The following is an 18,263-nucleotide window of genomic DNA, read 5'->3' as shown; positions in this document are numbered from 1 at the left end:
GCAAAAATAAAATATGAGTGCGACAAAATGTGCGCATTGAAAGATAATATATAGAATATGTATGCAACAAAATGTGTGCATTGGAAGGTGATATGTATATTTCCAATGTTTAATGTTTCTTTTGAAAGAATAAGTGTAGCATCTCTCAAGATAAATTCATTGAAGAATGAAACATTTTCACCACTCTCTTTCTATTTCTATTTAAAAGTTTTAAAAATCTAAACAAAGTTGTCTCAAGCACCACGCGCAGGCATGGAGTGCTAGGGACAATTCCTTTTCTTAAATTTTGATCTTGTGCTTTTACTTTGTTGACGGTTCATTTGAGTATGAATAAATTTTAGAAACTCCTTCGCTCAAAACACAGTTCCCTTTGTGAAATTTTAAAGAGACTTGCTGACTTTTTCCTTTGCTCTTTGTGAACTTTTAAAGAGACTTGCTCACTTTTTTCTTTGCTCGATAAAACTCGCCCGGGTTTAGTAGAACTCCAATCTTTATTTCTCCAAATGATGTGGCAACAAATGTTACAAACTTGGATACTTTCAAACACTTTAAGAATTTCTTCTACGTTTTGTTGAGTCAAAGGGTAAATTGTTGTCTCATATTTTTCTTTGTTGTGTTGCATGAGTAGAAAGGGTGTAAATTGGTTTTTTTTTTTTTTTTTCTGGTTAGTACAATTTGGACGTGTGGGTTTTGAAACTCACACAAAGAAGAGCATCATTGGTAATGGAAAATATTATTCAACTAATTTATTTGCGAGACATGTAGAATGCTATGTTTCGTACACATAGTGGCACACGTTGATGGAGCAAAAGATGTCGTGCGCACACTCACACACCCAAAAAATTCAACACAATACAAGGAATTTACTTAAATTCCTTACTTTACTCACCACCATTCAAAAGCTCTGTAAAACTTTTACCCACAAGCTCAATTCAAACTCCAAACGCCTCGACCTACAAGCCCTTGTCTGCCCGCAGACACTACAAGGTGAGTCGAGGTGATCAACATTGAAAATCACGCTTGATGGTGACCAAATTATACAAGAAAAACCATCAAAAACCCAAAAACTCCAGTCACAAAAGTCCACTCTCAAACCATTGCAAAGCTTTCACCAAACTCCACTCTGTTGGACTCTTTGGAGTAACGCCAACCCTAATGGCACAGATACAGGGTCACATAGTCTTGCAAAAAGCCGCACCTTCTTTCCTCAATTCCTTGCACACACACATCCATGGAAATCTCAAAACTTCCATAAAATCTCCCGAGTGCAAAATTGAATAGAGAAAGCTCTCATTCACTCCTCCATACACTTGAAAACATGACGGGAACGCAACGGGACTGCATTAGACCACCTGTAGGAACCCTGCTTCCTTCCCCACACAGAGAGGTGAAAGTCCCAAAACTTGGCTTCCAAAATGCTCTATCAACCCAAGCACTCACGGCAGCGTCACTGATGTGGCAATTTGAAGCCATTTCACACCTTTTTTGACCATTTTTTGACTTTTTTTTGCCCAATTTTGGCCAGTTTTGACCCCTGGCGGGCATTTTTCGAAGGAAAAACCCCAAACGGACTCCAAAATTCACCAAATTTCGCACGCTTGATCCTCAATACCCAAATCACATTTCCACATCCCCACATTTCATTTTTGACCACTTCTAGGGTGATGCACGTATCACCGCAGATCAGGCGCCGCAAATAGACAGTTACCGCATGTGTCAAACTTCTCGAGCGGGATGAGAGTACTCACACTTGTCACTTGCATTATTTACATTTTAGAAAGCTCAAACACATTATATAGAGCCAAAATAAGACACCTAGAACCATATCCAAGGCCCCAATACCCTATCCAGGCATGTATGTATGCTCAACTGCCGACACGCAAGCACGCATATTTACAATGTGCACACGTTGCACCTTTTTCCGAACTTGAAACCACTTTGCAAAGCTCCCAAATGCATGTATTTACATATTTTTGTACATATGACCATGCATATAAACGCTACTTTGTACACGCCAAAAGCGGTCTATCATCATTGCCCACCCTCTAGGTAGAGCATTTATGCTCAACCAAGAGACTATTTGCATCTGGAACCACATCCCTTGCAAAATATTTCTTTAGTCTATAACCATTTATTCTATAGCGCAAACGTTCACCAGAAAATTTTTCCAACTCATAGGTGCCATTAGAAAATACATGCTTCACTCTGTATGGACCCAACCATTTGTCCCTCAATTTCTTCTGAAAAGTAAAATCCAAGCGAGAATCATACTTCATCACCAAATCTCCTTCTTTGATCTCTTTCTCTGGCACCCTCTTATTCATTTTCTCAATCCTTGTTTCTACTTGTTGAAGATAATAATCACTGGCTTTCTCTCTATTCATTCGCAACAACTCTAGAGAAAGAATTCTTTCTTGCAGCTTGTCACTATGCTCACCTTGCATTCTGCACAACAACTTCAAGGCATCCAGCTGCACTTGTATGGGCATAAGAGCTTCCTTTCCATAAACAAGTTCATATGGTGTAAACTGTGTTGACACTCTATAGGCAGTTCTATAAGCCCACAAACACTTTTCCAAGTCCAAGTCCCACTCTTTAGGATGCTCTCTAGCATACTTTGATAGCATCTTCACAATTTGACCATTGCAGTTCTCAACCAACCCATTGCATTGTGGGTAGTAAGGAGAAGAATGCCTATGCTGAATTTTCAATTTCTCCATGAGAGCGGAAACAAGTTTTCCCCTAAACCCTGGTCCACGATCAGAAATGATAACCATAGGAGCTCCAAACCTGCAACACACCTGTTCATGTAAAAAAGAGGCCACTCTTCGTGCTGTTACATCTTTTACTGCTCTTGCCTCAACCCATTTTGTCAAATAGTCCACAGCCACAAGAATATACCTTTTGCCATTGTTGGTCCTCGGCATTGGACCTACAGCATCTACTCCCCATTTTGCAAATGCATCAAAAGACATTATAGCTTTCTGAGGCTTAGCCAAAAGCTTCCGATTTGCAAACACTTGGCATTCATGGCATGACTTGCACCAAAAATAAGCATCTCTCATCATAGAGGGCCAACAGTAACCTTCTCTTAAAACACGAAAGACAACCTGATCCTTGCCTTGATGGCCTGTTTCTTCATGGCAGTGCTCCAAAATCAAGCCTATCTCTTCTTTGTACAGCACTTTTCTCAAAATGCTATCCTTGCCATAAAGCATGAGATCCTCACCTACCAATATGTAGTTTCTTGCTTTTGCAACTATTCTCCGACACCGAACTTTTGACATGCCCTCTGGACATTTCCCTTTACCAAGAAATACTCCTACATCTTGCAATGATTCCCTTCCTGCATACAAGGCTTCCTTGACCTTTAAAGGAGCTACCAAGGCATCCAACTTGTCCCTAGCCAATTCATCAGCTTCTTTATTTTGCTCACGAGAAACATGCTTAAACTGTATCTTCTCAAACTCATGCAAAAGCTTCTTGATGCCACAGAACCACTTCTTCAAATTGTCCTTCTTAACATTCCACAAACCAAGCAACTGATTCATGACTAGCAATGCATGCCCTTTTGCAATGACCCTCTTCAGTCCAAACTCAACACACTGCTTCAACCCAAGGAAAAGCGTGAGGTACTCAACCTCATTGTTACTTTCAGCTTCATCAAGATCATAAGCTCTAGAAAAGATTACATCGCCTTTTGGGTTCTTAATGACTACCCCACCACTTGCCTTTTGAAGAACTTTCCTGTATGCACCATCAAACATCATTGTATACGCATCTATAATATCTACTTCCTCTTCATGATCATCCTTGTCAACCCTTGGGTAAGATGGAAGCTCCCCCCCCTTATGTACCACTATGTCTGCCAAGTGAGCTTTAACAGAATGATCCACTTTAAACTCAAACTCATACTCTTGAAGCTACAAAGTCCACTTTAAGATGCGCTTGCTAGGCCTCAAATGTTGTACTATATCAGGCAAAAGATTCTATGTGGTAAGCACATGGAACTTTTGGGGCAACAAATAGGTTTTGAACCTTCGACAAGCAAGAACCAAGGCAAATACCCATTGTTCCATTTCTATGTAGGAGAACTCGCTTACATTTTTCATCTTGCTCTCAAAATAAATTGGCTTGAAGTTCCTTCCTTGCTTTTGTAAGTGAACCGACCCAAAAGCTACTGAACCCACACTAATAGATACATAGAAAATCGACTGCAAGTCAAGAGGACTCAGTGTTGGTAAAGCACACAATACCTCCTTGATGCCATCAAAAGCCTGTTGCATGTCTTCATTCCATTCAAACCCTTGAACTCTTTGACTCAGTTTCTGGAGAGGATACACATACTGACATAGCATCCAAAAAAAACGTGACAAGTACCTGAGCTTATGCACAAATGATGCTAAATACTTTGTGTTGTTGGGCAGATCCATAAGCAATAAAGCCTTAACTTTCTCTGGGTCAGCTTCTATTCGATTTTGGGAAACCACATGTCCTAGAAATGGACTCTGGCATGAGCAAATTTACACTTCTTTCGGTTGAGTTGCCCACCTCTTGTTGAAGCCTTTCAAAACTCAACCTCAGCTTCTCCAAATGTGTGACCCTGGAGCTATAACACCCATATGTCATCCATGAAAACACGAATGAACTTACCCTAGTAGGGACCAAACACTCTATTTATCCATCCTTGGAAGGTAGCATATGCATTAACCAGCCCAAACGGCATTCTTTTGTAGGCAAAACAACCCCAAGGAGTAATGAAGGTCGTTTTCAATTGATCTTCGATCGCTATCAAGATCTAAAAGTAGCCAGAAAATCCATCCATGATTGAGTAACGATCATGACCTGCAACCTGATTGAGGATTGCATCTAGAAAGGGTAGTGGATAATGATTCCTTTTTGTGGCAGCATTCAAAGGTTTGAAATCAACACATATCCTAAATCTTCCGTTCTTCTTGGGCACAATAACAAATGGAGAGACCCATTCAGACTCCTCCACTCGAAAGATGAAATCTGCTTCCAAACGCTTCGTCACCTCTTTATGAAGTGCCTTCTCATGAATGACCCCCAACCTCCTAAGCTTTTGAACCTTTAGCTTGGCACCTTCTTTTAGATTGATTCTATGCTCGACTCCTTTAGCCCCTTGAAACTCTGTATATTCAATGGCGAATAGCTTTGGAAATTCCTTGAACATACCTTCATACTCCTTTTTTCCTTTTTCTGTCAAGTCCTCTCCTAGCATGCTCCTTACATTCACTTTGGCAGGCTCTACAATTGCTTTTGGACTATCCTTCTTCTCCTTGACATTCACATCATGCATCGATGCTTCCTTTTCAACACTTATCCCAAAAAGATCAGGACATAATTGCATTAATCCTTCCTCTACACTTTCTTCTGATGTCGTAGACGGAGCATCACTATCGTATGACGTAGTTTCTCTCGAATCGGTATCTTGCATCTCCAATAGGGGCTGTGTACGGCTCTTGTGTGTCTTCATGTTGTAGACAATGGTCCTTCCTTTCTCTTTGTCGGGGATGGTGATCAAGCGCGTGCCCCAATCCTGCTTAGCACGAAGAGTTATAAGCCATGGCCTCCCTAAAATGATTGGATAAGCATTCTCACCCGCTTGCATCACGTAGCAATCAACCAAGCACTCAATCCCCAAGACTTTTATCTTCACATCTTCAGCTATTCCAAGACACCTTGCCTTTTTGTGGTTGGCCATCCTCATACGGATCAAAGCATTCACTGACATCTTAACGCCTGCTTCCTTCATGATAGCCTCGGTCATGACACATACCTAGGCACCACCATCCACATATGATTGCACTTCCGTCTTCTTTCCCAGCATAGCTTCAACTCTTGGCACCATATCCATTGGGTGACCAACCCTCAAAGATGACACCATGCTTTGACGCTTTTCCTTCTTAGAAGGAAGCCGCGTACTCACACACTTGGTCCACTACCTCCTCAATTTAGCATTCAAAGCCACCAACTGACCAAAAGATATATTTTCCTTTTGATTTCGTATGTCGTCGACAATATCATAGTCTTCAACACCTTGGCCAAGGAGGTATTCCTTTGGACCAATTTTCCTTCTTCGCCGCCTCTTGCTACTTTCTGGTTTGTCTTCTACCTTAGCCTTTTCTTTTCTTGCTCTTGTTTCCCTCTCTTCTTCTATCTCTTTCTCCCTATCATGCCTAGCTCTCTTATTGGCCAAAACATCCACATCTTGATGCTCAAGGGTAATGATGCTGATAGCCCTACCTTCTCCATTTCCAGGCAACAGTTGTGGTGGTTGTTGTGGCGACGGTGCTTCTAGTGCCCGCTCTTGATGATTTTCTTCTATTCTTCCTCGACCACGTCCATATAGGGGGTATATCCCTCCTCTCTCTCTTGGTGGTTCAGGACAATCAGGGGTGTACTGACCCTCTTCATCACAATTGTAGCATATTCCTTGTAGCCTTCGTCTCCTACCTCTCTGAGCTGGCCTCTCTTCTCTTTGGTTTCTATTCATTATGTTAATTCTTAATTCTTGCAACTGACCGGCAAGATCATGTAGAACCCGGGCCGTAACAGGATCTGGACCTTGAACCACTCGCTCCACTCTATCATCCATTGTCACAGGGACCATTGGTTGCACCACAACTGGCTCAGTATGTGTCAGGCCTTGCTCCCACCTTCTCTTGATCTTCTTGCTCTTGGCCTTGGAAATTTCCACAGCTCTTTCAAATGTAGTAGGCTCATCTTGATCGACCTTCTTCCTTACACTTGGATGGAGACAATCCATAAACTGACGTACTTTAAAGAAATCCCCTGGAGGTAATTGGGATGCCGCCTCTAATTGAACCCGAATCCCTTTGAAGTGTTGCAAAAACTCTTTAAAGTTAGCATGAAAATCTTGCTTCAAACCTCTCAATTTCGTTGTCGCTTCTGTTGCGGTTAGTTTCTTTCCAAACCTGTCAAAAATTGCCAGCTTCACCTGCTCCCATGTTTGCTTTTTTTCTTCCTCTAAACCTTCAAACCACTCCCGAGCTTCTTCTTTGAGCGCAAGAGGAAATACATGAAGCTTGGCTTTGTCATTCACAATGTGCATACCAAGCGTATGCCACTCAAAATCCGCAATCCAGTCCTTCACATCCTCCTTCCCTGTGAACACTGGCCGACTATAAGCCATCTCTTTGGAGTCGCTTCTCCCTTGCGTGAGTAACCCCCCAAAAGTTGAAGTCTTGCACCTCATCCAAACCAACACTTTTCTTCAATGAAGCTTGAACTTCATAGCAAAACCGCTTCACCTGGGTGCACAACCGGCAAATTTCCGCTCCCCAGCAGGATCGCCAAAGGATAATGGAGCAAAAGCTGTTGTGCGCACACTCACACACCCAGAAAACTCAACACAATACAAGGAATTTACTTAAATTCCTTACCTCACTCACCACCACTCAAAATCTCCCTAAAAATTCTACACACAAGCTCAATTCAAACTCCAAACGCCTCGAACTACAAGCCCTTGCCTGCCCGCAGACACTACAAGGTGAGTCGAGGTGATCAACATTGGAAATCACGATTGATGGTGACCAAAATATACAAGAAAAACCATCAAAAACCCCAAAAACTCCAGTCACAAAAGTCCACTCTCAAACCATTGCAAAGCCTTCACCAAACTCCACTCTGTTGGACTCTTTGGAGTAGCGCCAACCCTAATGGCACCGATACAGGGTTACATAGTCTTGCAGAAAGCTGCACCTTCTTCCCTCAATTCCTTGCACACACACACCATGGAAACCTCAGAACTTCCATAGACTCTCCCAAGTGTAAAATTGAAGCGAGAAAGCTCTCATTCACTCCTCCATACACTCGAAAACATGACGGGAACGCAACGGGACTGCACTAGACCACCTGTAGAAACCTTGCTTCCTTCCCCACACAGAGAGGTGAAAGTCCCAAAACTTGGCTTCCAAAATGCTCTATCAGCCCAAGCACTCACGGCAGCGTCACTGATGTGTCAATTTGAAGCCATTTCACACCTTTTTTTACCATTTTTTGACCTTTTTTGGCCCAATTTTGGCCAGTTTTGACACCTGGCGGGCATTTTTCGAAGGAAAAACCCCAAACGGACTCTAAAATTCACCAAATTTCGCACGCTTGATCCTCAATACCCAAAGCACATTTACACATCCCCACATACCATTTGTGACCACTTCTAGAGCGATGCACGTATCACCGCAGATCAGGCGCCGCAAATAGACAGTTACCGCATGTGTCAAACTTCTCGAGCGGGATGAGAGTACCCACACTTGTCACTTGAAATATGTACATTATAGAAAGCTCAAACACATTATATAGAGCCAAAATAAGCCACCTAGAACCATATCCAAGGCCCCGATACCCTATTCAGGCATGTACGTATGCTCGACTGCCGACACGCAAGCACGCATATTTACAATGTGCACACATTGCACCTTTTTCCGAACTTGAAACCACTTTGCAAAGCTCCCAAATGCATGTATTTACATATTTTTGTACATATGACCATGCATATAAAAGAAACTTTGTACACGCCAAAAGCGGTCTATCAACGTTTGTGTGAGGTTCTCACAATTCATCATCAATTTTGCAAGTTAAGCGTAGGTGCAGTTGTAGCGTTCTTTGTCATGCTTGCCATACGAATCAATGTTTTAAACTCTCAAATGACGCAGACTACTGCCAAGTGTTCCCTCTAGGGGCTTGTTGGGATTAAGGTGAATTAGAGGCTAGCCAATAGGAAGAGGGTGGTGGACACACTCTATACCCTAAAAAAAGAAGGGAGACAAGGTAGCTTTGCACCTCAATATGTTGAGCTATATATAGAGATAAGGGAGATGTTTAAGGGAAAGGGATGGGGGGGACCACTTTTGCCTGTTTCCCTCCACTTTTTGGCTCCGAGACTTAGAAATACAGTGAAAAAATGATTTTGTTGTTAAAAAATCAAAACTTGTATTTTCTCTCCTTAAAAGCACCTTAAACCTATTTCATGGTCCGAAAAACATTTTTTGACCTCTAAAAGTAAAAGAGTGCATTAAAAAGCCTTGAAAAAGAAATACTTTTTGAAGAAATTTCACAACATCACTTTCCACACTCCAAAGTCTCCCCAAATCTATTCTACAACAAAAAGGTGATTTTCTCTCTCTACAAACCCTTTCCCAAGCTCTCTTGTCTGTAACAACCCCAAACCCCTATAGTCCAATATTCTCTCTCTTCTAGATTTCTCCCACCTTTATTGTAGCACCAAGCAAGTTCCTCCTTGTGCACCATATAGTTTCACACCAAGAAGCTAGCTTATCCTCCTCCTCTCACCTCCATTGCGGCATGAAACAAACTCCTCCTCCTCCTAATTTCATTCACTCACACTACATGGAAACCTCTACTCCCAAAGGTGGAAAAAACTTGCATGACTTGTATGCCACAGCAATAGGAGGTGTAAATGGTGATTGGGAATTGCAAGGCTTCATCTCCAATATAAAAATAGAATGGTAAGAAAACTATCTCTGTAGCTTACATTCAGAGATTGGCATCATCTACTCTCTAAGTTTATCATGTTCTACAAAATCAATCTCTTAAGGGATTTCAATGCCCTAGGACCATTGGGGTGTGTAATTTTTTTGGTGGATTTTGTGCACCATCTAGTGTTGAATAGCATGTGATTGAGTCTCAAAATAAATGTAAGTTATATTATCCATGGAGAATTATAAAAACTTCTTCTAATTTGTTTCTTTGCATAGTTGTCACTAGATTATTATCATTTTGTACTATTACCCTTGGTGCTCACAAAATACAACGCTTACTTGTTCGGAGGGGACATAGGCAAGAAACCATGTGTAGATATGGAAAACATTCTAATCTTGGTATGTGAGGAACTTACAATACCATTTTGATAAGAATAGTAGGAATTGTGTAGAATATTAAACCAATAGCTACTCTCAACGAGCTCTTAGAAAAGCCCTTCACAAAGTACTAAAAATCTTTCCTATTGGCATAGACACACTAAGACTCAAGTGTATACGAATCTTTAGATTAGGAAGATAGGTACTTATAGGAGAAGCTTAGCAACAACAAAAATGTCTCCCTTTGTAAAATTTTTATAGTCTTATCATACATTGACGGACATTTTTTTAGCAAACCAAAAGAGCAGAGCTAAGTGGAAGCTACTAGAGGTGCAAGGCAAGGCCCAAGGTGCAGTGCTTCACATTAATCATTTGAGCCGTCTTCTGTATGAGAGAGAGAGAGAGAGAGAGATCCGTCACTTGGGCCTTCGAACCCATCAGCTTCAAAATGTATTCATTTAGTTTGGTAGGTTCGTCTACACTCGACTACTCTGGAGCATAGCCCAAAAGTACTGCTTGGATAAAATTACGTAAATTTTTAAACTCTTCTACTAATTCAAACGAGTATTTGGTATTAAAAAAAAGGGTTGTTCACGTAGAATGTGAATTGAACGTAGAAAATAAAAGGTTGAAGATGCCTACTCGTGTGTGTGGTCTAAACGTGCCCTTAGTTACAATCACTCCACTTCCCCCTCCCTCCCTCAGCACTAAAGGGCACGGGTAGAGAGAGATGGGATCCGCGGTGGAGGTCTAAAGGGGGAAGCTCGAGGCAAATTGAGGGTGGTAAGAAATAGTCCCCATCGCAGCCGCGAAGACTTGAACCCTCGTCACCTCCATAAGAGCCCATTGCACTAACCACTAAGTATGTGATGGGGAAGTTGACATGTAGGCAAAGGATAAAATTTGGATAGGCTCCCTGCTTGTTCAAGTTTACTTTTTCGTGTCCAAGTTTACCTTGGCCATCCTACGGCTGTGCGCGTCCTCATCTCCGTGTCCTAGCTTCGTTGCCGTGGATCCCACCGCTTGGGCTTCATTAAATTATCTGTGCCCTTTGGTGCTAAGGCCCCCCAGCCCCCCCCCCCCCCCCCCCAAATTCTCTCTCTCTCTCTCTCTCTCTCTCACACACACACACACACACTCAACAATTATGCCAAACTTAAAAACTCCACCCATTGATGAAACTTGGGTTACCCATACCAAGGCACACACCACCTACCTCTCAGTAGCCACTCTTAAGGGTCTTCACCTTCTCCCCAGTCCCCAGCATGCATTTGGAGTCCCCAGCATGCATCCAAATGGAGCTTTCATAGTGACTTACTCATTGTGAACTTACTTATCATCACTCAAAGGCAATCTTGTCAAAACTCTAAAAGCCTTCCACACACACCTATTGAGCATCTCAATTATAGAGTTGGACATTTTTAAGGTAATTGTTAACATCCATATGAATTCATGTACGAACAAACAACCGTGCGTGTTCTTGAATAACATCAAAGATGTCTAGATACCATGCACATTCTCAAACACGTATGCTCGAATAACATCAAAAGATATCTAGATACCACGTGCCATTCATGTAGCTCAAAAGCTTCCCTCCGTGTGGTATGGTCGACCCTTGGGGGGGGTCACTTGTATAGATTTTGTATATCACATGGATTCAAGGACTATTTCAAAAATTATTTATTTATGTGTTTTTTATAAATTAAATACACCTTTTTCCTTTTCAATATGTATTTTCTTTTTCAATTCCATTTTGTAGTACCATTCTGCATGTGAAAATATGAAAAAAATAAATTCAAGGAAAATTTATAAAATAGTCCTCAAATTTAAAAATCCCCAAAATACCCTTTGATTCCTCCAAAATACAAAAATTACCCCTCATTAACCTTGTAGACATCTTTAAAGACGACTTTTTTTGCAATACTTTATAGGAATATTGGTTCCCGTCAATAGGTAGTGCAAACGTTTGGATTAAGCGGAATCGTTGAAAATGCTTTGCAAATTAACGAAGGTAAAAAAGAAATGTTGATTTCCACATGCAGATTTAAGGTCTCTCGGGATAGTTTCTTGCGATGTTAAAATTCTCTTTTTCTTCTTATTCTCTCTCTCTCTCTCTCTCTCTCTCTCTCTCTCTCTCCTCACTTAGGCGCATGCTGTTCACAGCTTTATGGATGAAAGTTTGGGGGGGGGGGGGGGGGGTCAAAGGAGGTGGCGAAGGCGACGAGACAAGGAGATTTTGATGCGCAGACGGACTTGCTGCAGGTCCAAGTGGAGGACGATCAGAGGGCAGATGGAAATATGTTGTGTGTGTGTGTATTCCCCATTGCCTTTGCTTGTATGGGTGCAATTGCAATCTAGCAAAAGCAAGCGGGTAGGGCCATGGGACGCTGTGAGCCATGGCTGTTGTGGAGCTCTAGCGTGATGTCTGCCAAGGACGAGGATGGCTTTGAGCGAAAAGTCGAGAAGGGGGATCTGGGAAGATTCGGTCTATTAAAATGATGCAGAGCGATTAGATTTCCAGAATAGAAGAGGGTAGAACAGGATTTTGTATGGTATTCAAGGCTCTTAAGATGAAGTTGTTCATGAATTTTTGACATAGATGCCTTTACTTGTGACCTAATTAGTGAATAGGTCTCACAAACGTTTTTTTTTGGGTTGAATTAAAGGGAATAAAAGGAGATCCTCCGTTGGGAATGAAGGTAAAAGAGGAAAGGAAAGGAAATTGCTTGGCAGATCTCGCATGGTGGAAGGCATTAAAAAAATTTCTGTCTATTTTGAGCCTACAAGTGAAAGTGCAACAAATGCCATGTCTGACTTGTTGCAAAACGTTTTTGATGCTCGCAGGCCTCCAAGGGAAAAATCTAGAGGGTGGCATGTGGAGGAGAGAAGGCCTCTAAGGGAAAAATCTAGAGGGTGTCATGTGGAGGAGAGAGAGAGAGGTTAGCAGTGAGTTAGAAATGCCACGTGTGATTGCGAGGGAGAGGAAATTTTTTTTAATGGTTTGCGTCAAATCTCTCTTTCCATTTCCTTGGTGGTCTGCATCTGGAAGTTGTGCCTAGTTTGGCCCAATGCCGTTGCAAGGTGGTCGTTTCCTTATGGCTATGTACTGCCCTCCTGAGAGAGTGCTGGTAGACATGGTGCAGGAAATAGACTGAAGGGGATCATTGTGGAGCAAAACCAGGGTGGGAAGTGCATGGTAGATTCCTCTCTCTCTCTCTCTCTCTCTCTCTCAGAGTGAGGGTGGGAGTCGTAGACAAAGAAAAGCAAGCCAAGGATGAAGACGGAGGGAGACAAAGAGATGCTACAGGCAAGAAAGAGAAGCGAAGAGAACCGGGGTGGTAGGGAACAAAGCGAGCATGCAATGATGGTGCGCACCGTTTTTTTTGTGGGGGGTGGGGGGAGGAAGCCTTGGAGCCACTTTGGGTTGCCCTCATGTGGCCGCACTGCAATGGTTAAAACCCAACGGTTCAACGAGTGAGGAAGGGAGATGGCATGTGATGGTGATATAAGGGATGCACAAAGGAAAAGAGAAAGAGGTTGAGTGACGCGAGAGAGGGACCACGATGGGAGACAATGGTGGCAGCAGGCCTATGTAGAGTAAAAGAAATCGGGGAGAGTTGAGTCCCTGACGAGCTTCTTGGAGAGTGAGAGGCAGAGACGTGAGGCCATGCCACGGAACAAGGCTGCGCAAAGGCGGCAAGGGAGGGGGAGGTTGGCATAGCCGTGATGGTGACGCGACTTTCTCTTTCCAATTCACAAATTCAAGGGAATCTAGCGAAAAAATAATGTCTTCACTTAGAAGTAGTAGTGCTAAGTAGGTCCCCGAAACGACTTTTTCACAAAGGCATTAATTAATTAAGTTGTGGGGGGGTGGGGGGAGGGGGGGGAGAGGGGCATATTTGTTTTTTTTAGTGCTTAAGGGAGGTGCAAGGGCACGCGAGGTGTATAGCCTAGTGGTTTAGCTTGAGTTTCATAGTATCTACGTGATGAGTTCAAATGTTACTCATTAAGGTTGGTTTTAGATGGTGACGTGCATGGACATGCTAATTGGAGATCCTAAAGGATCTTGTGGAGATTCTATCTAATGAGAAACAAAAAGAGTAGAGCCAGTAAGTAGTAAGTAGGTCTTCACTTAGAAGTAGTAGATCAAAGTAGTAGTGCTAAGTAGGTCCCCGAAACGACTTTTTCACAAAGGCATTAAGTAATTAGTTTGGGGGGGGCGCGCGGGAGGGGGGAAAGAAAGGAAAAGGGAAAGGGGGGGGGGTGTAAGGTCTCTACTTTCAAATTTCACACAAGTTCTATTACGCAATTGATTTTTTTTTTACCATCACTCATTATTTAAGATATTCAAGTTCAAATTATGAATCATAGGTTGAGAAAACCTAGAATTTAAAATTTACGCTACAAAATTCTGACATGTTTAGCTATATGAATCACTAACTAACTTATTGCAAGACTTATTTACTAATTGTAGAATTTTCTTTTACTACTGTAAAGTTAATATAAGACTGTAAAGTTTAACTTAAAAATGTAAAGTAAATTATCATTAAGGAAATAAATAAAATAATTATAAAGACAAAAGAATACATAGGGATGACAAATGAAGGCACATGGATCACATAGGAGGGGACAAAGTGGGACACACTATCACATGGAAAAAAGTGGCCTTATCTTTTGATAATAATGACAAAGTGGTCAAGCTCATGGGTACCACAAGGGTACCAAAAACGCGGATATGATTTTTGAAAAAAAAATAAAAATAAAAATAAAAAGTTATTTTTTATTTAAAAAAATTTTAAAAATATATATATATATTTAAAAAAAAAGTTGGACGTTTTTCTTTCTGCTATAAATAGAGCATCCATGCTCACACTTTAGACATAGAGATTGCCTCTATAGCGCTCACGAAGTGCTGCCACTTCTCTTAGAGAGAAGGTGTCCACAAACCACTAAGAGAGCAAAAACTCTAGTGGACTAATAAGGTGTGTATTAATTGAGCATTCAATTAGTTTTAAGAAGGATATGTGTGTATGTGTGCTATCTCTAACTCTAATCTCTCTAATAGATTAGTAAGATTCAATTAGTTATGTGTGTGTGTGCGCTATCTATTATTACTCTAATCTTCTAATAGATTAGTAAGATTCAATTAGCTTTAAGAAGGATATGTTTGTGTGTGTGTGTGTGTGTGTGTGTGTTATCTTTTACTCTAATCTCTCTAATAGATTGGGGAGATTCAATTAACTTTAGAAAAGATGTGTCTGTATGTTTTTTCTTACTCTAATCTCTCTAAGTATACCTATTCTCTCTAGTTAGTACATCTTCACTATTAACTTATATATTGTTAATTGAAAGTTAATACATAAGAGAACTCATCGTATTCTTGTTATACATGATGAAATTCTCATTCACCAATGTTATTGTCAATTAGGTTAAATAGAATTTTGAATAATACTAAAAATTGATTTAGTTGAAGTATAGAATTGAAGTTAAAATTGGATTAGAAATGTCATGCATAAAAGTAATGCATTCCTAAACTTTCACTCATAATTTACACACTTAATTTATTAATTAATATTAGCAAATATTTGGTGTATAGAAATTAGATGTAGAACAACAACACTAAGTGTGAATCCGAGTTGGCGAGGATTCAAATTACAGACTCTCTTTGAAAACAAAGAGATTACTAGGAAAATTGACTAATTTAAAGTTCTAAGTGTATAACATAAGTGTAGTACAAAAAAATGGCTCCAAAGCGTGCTCGAACACAAGGCACTAATGATCATGAAGCTGGTACAAGTAACGGTGGAATCCCTGCAGAAAATGCTATGTCTCCACCAATCGGACCAATCGGAGCTATGGTACAGGTTAGTATTGCAGTTTCAAGTTATGCATCATTGCATATGCGAGACCATAGGAATATATTATTTACCTTATGAAAAGAAAACACGGACCGAAACCACGGGGCTTAACCCCAAGAAACGCGTCATATGTTTGACAAGTAGGAAAGATTGTCTGGTTAAACTGGTTGCTATAGGAAAGAATGTTTGTCCAAAACCTTCGGTATGGTTTTTCTCAAGTATCTCTACTTATTAGCGCTGGTATTATGTGGCAGTTGCCAAGGCGTGAGATGACGCCCAGGATGGCACCGTTGATGCTGTGGTGGGAGTACACCCATATTAGCCCAGCTGGATACTGCGGTTTTGTTTTGCCGTGGCGTGAGGATGACGCCCAGATTGGCACCGTTGTTGCTGTGACGGGAGTACGTCCAGATTAGCACAACGAGTACTTGTCGAGCGGTATGGGACGCTCATGAGGACAAGGGTTTTTATAAATAATGTATATACTGATCGGACATAATAGCGCCAGTAGAGATTCTTGAGTGAACCTAATCCAAGGGTTGTTGGTTTAAAATTGGACGACTTCTTGTTTGACAATTGTTTGTAATACTGTTTGAAAGGCTGATTTAACGAACTAGTATCATAAATAAAGTAAAGGAACATGTATGTTTAAACAGTGTGGTAGTAATTAGATAACAAAAGAAGGGTGAGTGTGGTGTGGAAAGTGGGAGAATGATACCCCGACGGTATCATTCTATGGACGGGTGGACCCGATGAGTCGGGTAACTTTCCAACGCTAGAATTTTTTTTTAGTCATAAATCTTAAAAGAGACAAACCTTGGCGGCTGTGCTTCTGAAACATGGAGAAAAAAGCGCACAGGTTGGCCACTCTAAGATTTATACTTTTAGGGATAATTAAATTTATAGATATTTTTTAGATAGGGTTATGGTGGTCACGCTCCGCCATAGCGAGATAGGACCAATCCTTCACTAATGGTTCATGCCCGTGGCTACGTAGTAGCTAAGGCAATGTCCGTTGGTTTTTCCTTATCAGGATTGGAGACCTATGAAAGGTACTCTGCTCCTCTCGACAAGGGGCTGGGACCTCACAGGGGGGGGGGGGGGCGTATTTGTTTTTTTTAGTGCTTAAGGGAGGTGTAAGGGCACGTAAGGCGTTTAGCCTAGTGGTTTAGCTTGAGTTTCATAGTATCTACATGATGAGTTCAAATGTTACTCATTAAGGTTGGTTTTAGATGGTGACGTACATGGACATGCTAATTGGAGATCCTAAGAGATCTTGTGGAGATTCTATCTAATGAGAAACAAAAAGAGTAGAGGTAGAGCCAATAGGTAGTAAGTCATGTGAGAGAGAGAGAGAAAGAAGTAATGTGAAGTACGTGCTAATCGACTAAGTCTTGTATCTGCTACTCTTGTGGTTGCTGTAAGGAGGAGTCCTATGTTTTTGGTTATACATTTAAATGTGATATATTGAATTAGAAACATTTTCTCAGATCTAGGTGTTCCATTTACTATATGTAACCCACCAAATTTTATTGTATATTAGTTCTTGCTCTTTAGTCAAAGTTGTATTTTCAATCTCTTATTGATGTATTACTTGATCATATTGATTCTCTCATAGAGTTTTAATATTGGTCAATTTTTAAATAAAATTTCTTGATGTTAAAAGCTCTTCTAAATTATGTATGGGATGAATTTGAAGTGTTTGATTTGTAATTTGTTGTCTAGATTCATTGATTAATAGATGTAATTGAGAATAATTTCCAACTAGGTTCTCTATGTCTTCTTCATTTTTTATTATTTGTCATATTTGACATTCTAAAAAGTAAGATTTTTTAATGTTGCTAATTGAGATTAATTCTTTTTCATTACAAAAATCTATATGTTTTAATAGAATAGTAAACAAAAACTTCCATTTGATAAAAATGGTGAAAATCGGAAAATCTTACTAATTGTTTATACTCTTCTATTTCATTTCCAAAAAAATCATGCATTTTATACATCTTCTTTGTTCTATGCTTGAGTACTTTTTTGATTCTATAGTGACAAAAGTATGTATATAACATTTGGTCTTGCTGTATATAAATCAATTGGATGTAGTATAGAGGTTTAAAAAATTGTATATATTTTTACCTTTTTTTAGGAGGTGAACAATCTATATAAGTTACCTTCTGTGATTTTTTTATGATTGGTATCTCTAAACACATCGTGGCCTAATGTTTTTTAGTCCTAATGTTTTTTGCTGTTTCTAAGGAATTATCTATTTAGTCCTAATATTTTTGCTGTTTCTAAGTAATTATCTATTTTTCCTATAGGTTTTGATTTCAATGCATATTTTAATAAGTAATATGATAATTTTGTATTGGTTACTTTTTGAATATTCATATGGGCTTGTGATAACAATAATACTCTTGCATGTAAGGGACCACATTTTGTGTTTTAACACTAGGTTGGTAATGGGACACTTTTATGTCCTGGGACACTTTTATGTCCTGTTAAGTGACCATTTTCATTGAATTATTTCAAGAGTTTCAAAATGGATTTT

This window comes from Adiantum capillus-veneris, chromosome 14 (genome assembly GCF_014529385.1).
Source record: "Adiantum capillus-veneris isolate H3 chromosome 14, ASM1452938v2, whole genome shotgun sequence".
Lineage (NCBI taxonomy): Eukaryota > Viridiplantae > Streptophyta > Polypodiopsida > Polypodiales > Pteridaceae > Adiantum > Adiantum capillus-veneris.
This window is presented reverse-complemented; position numbering follows the sequence as displayed.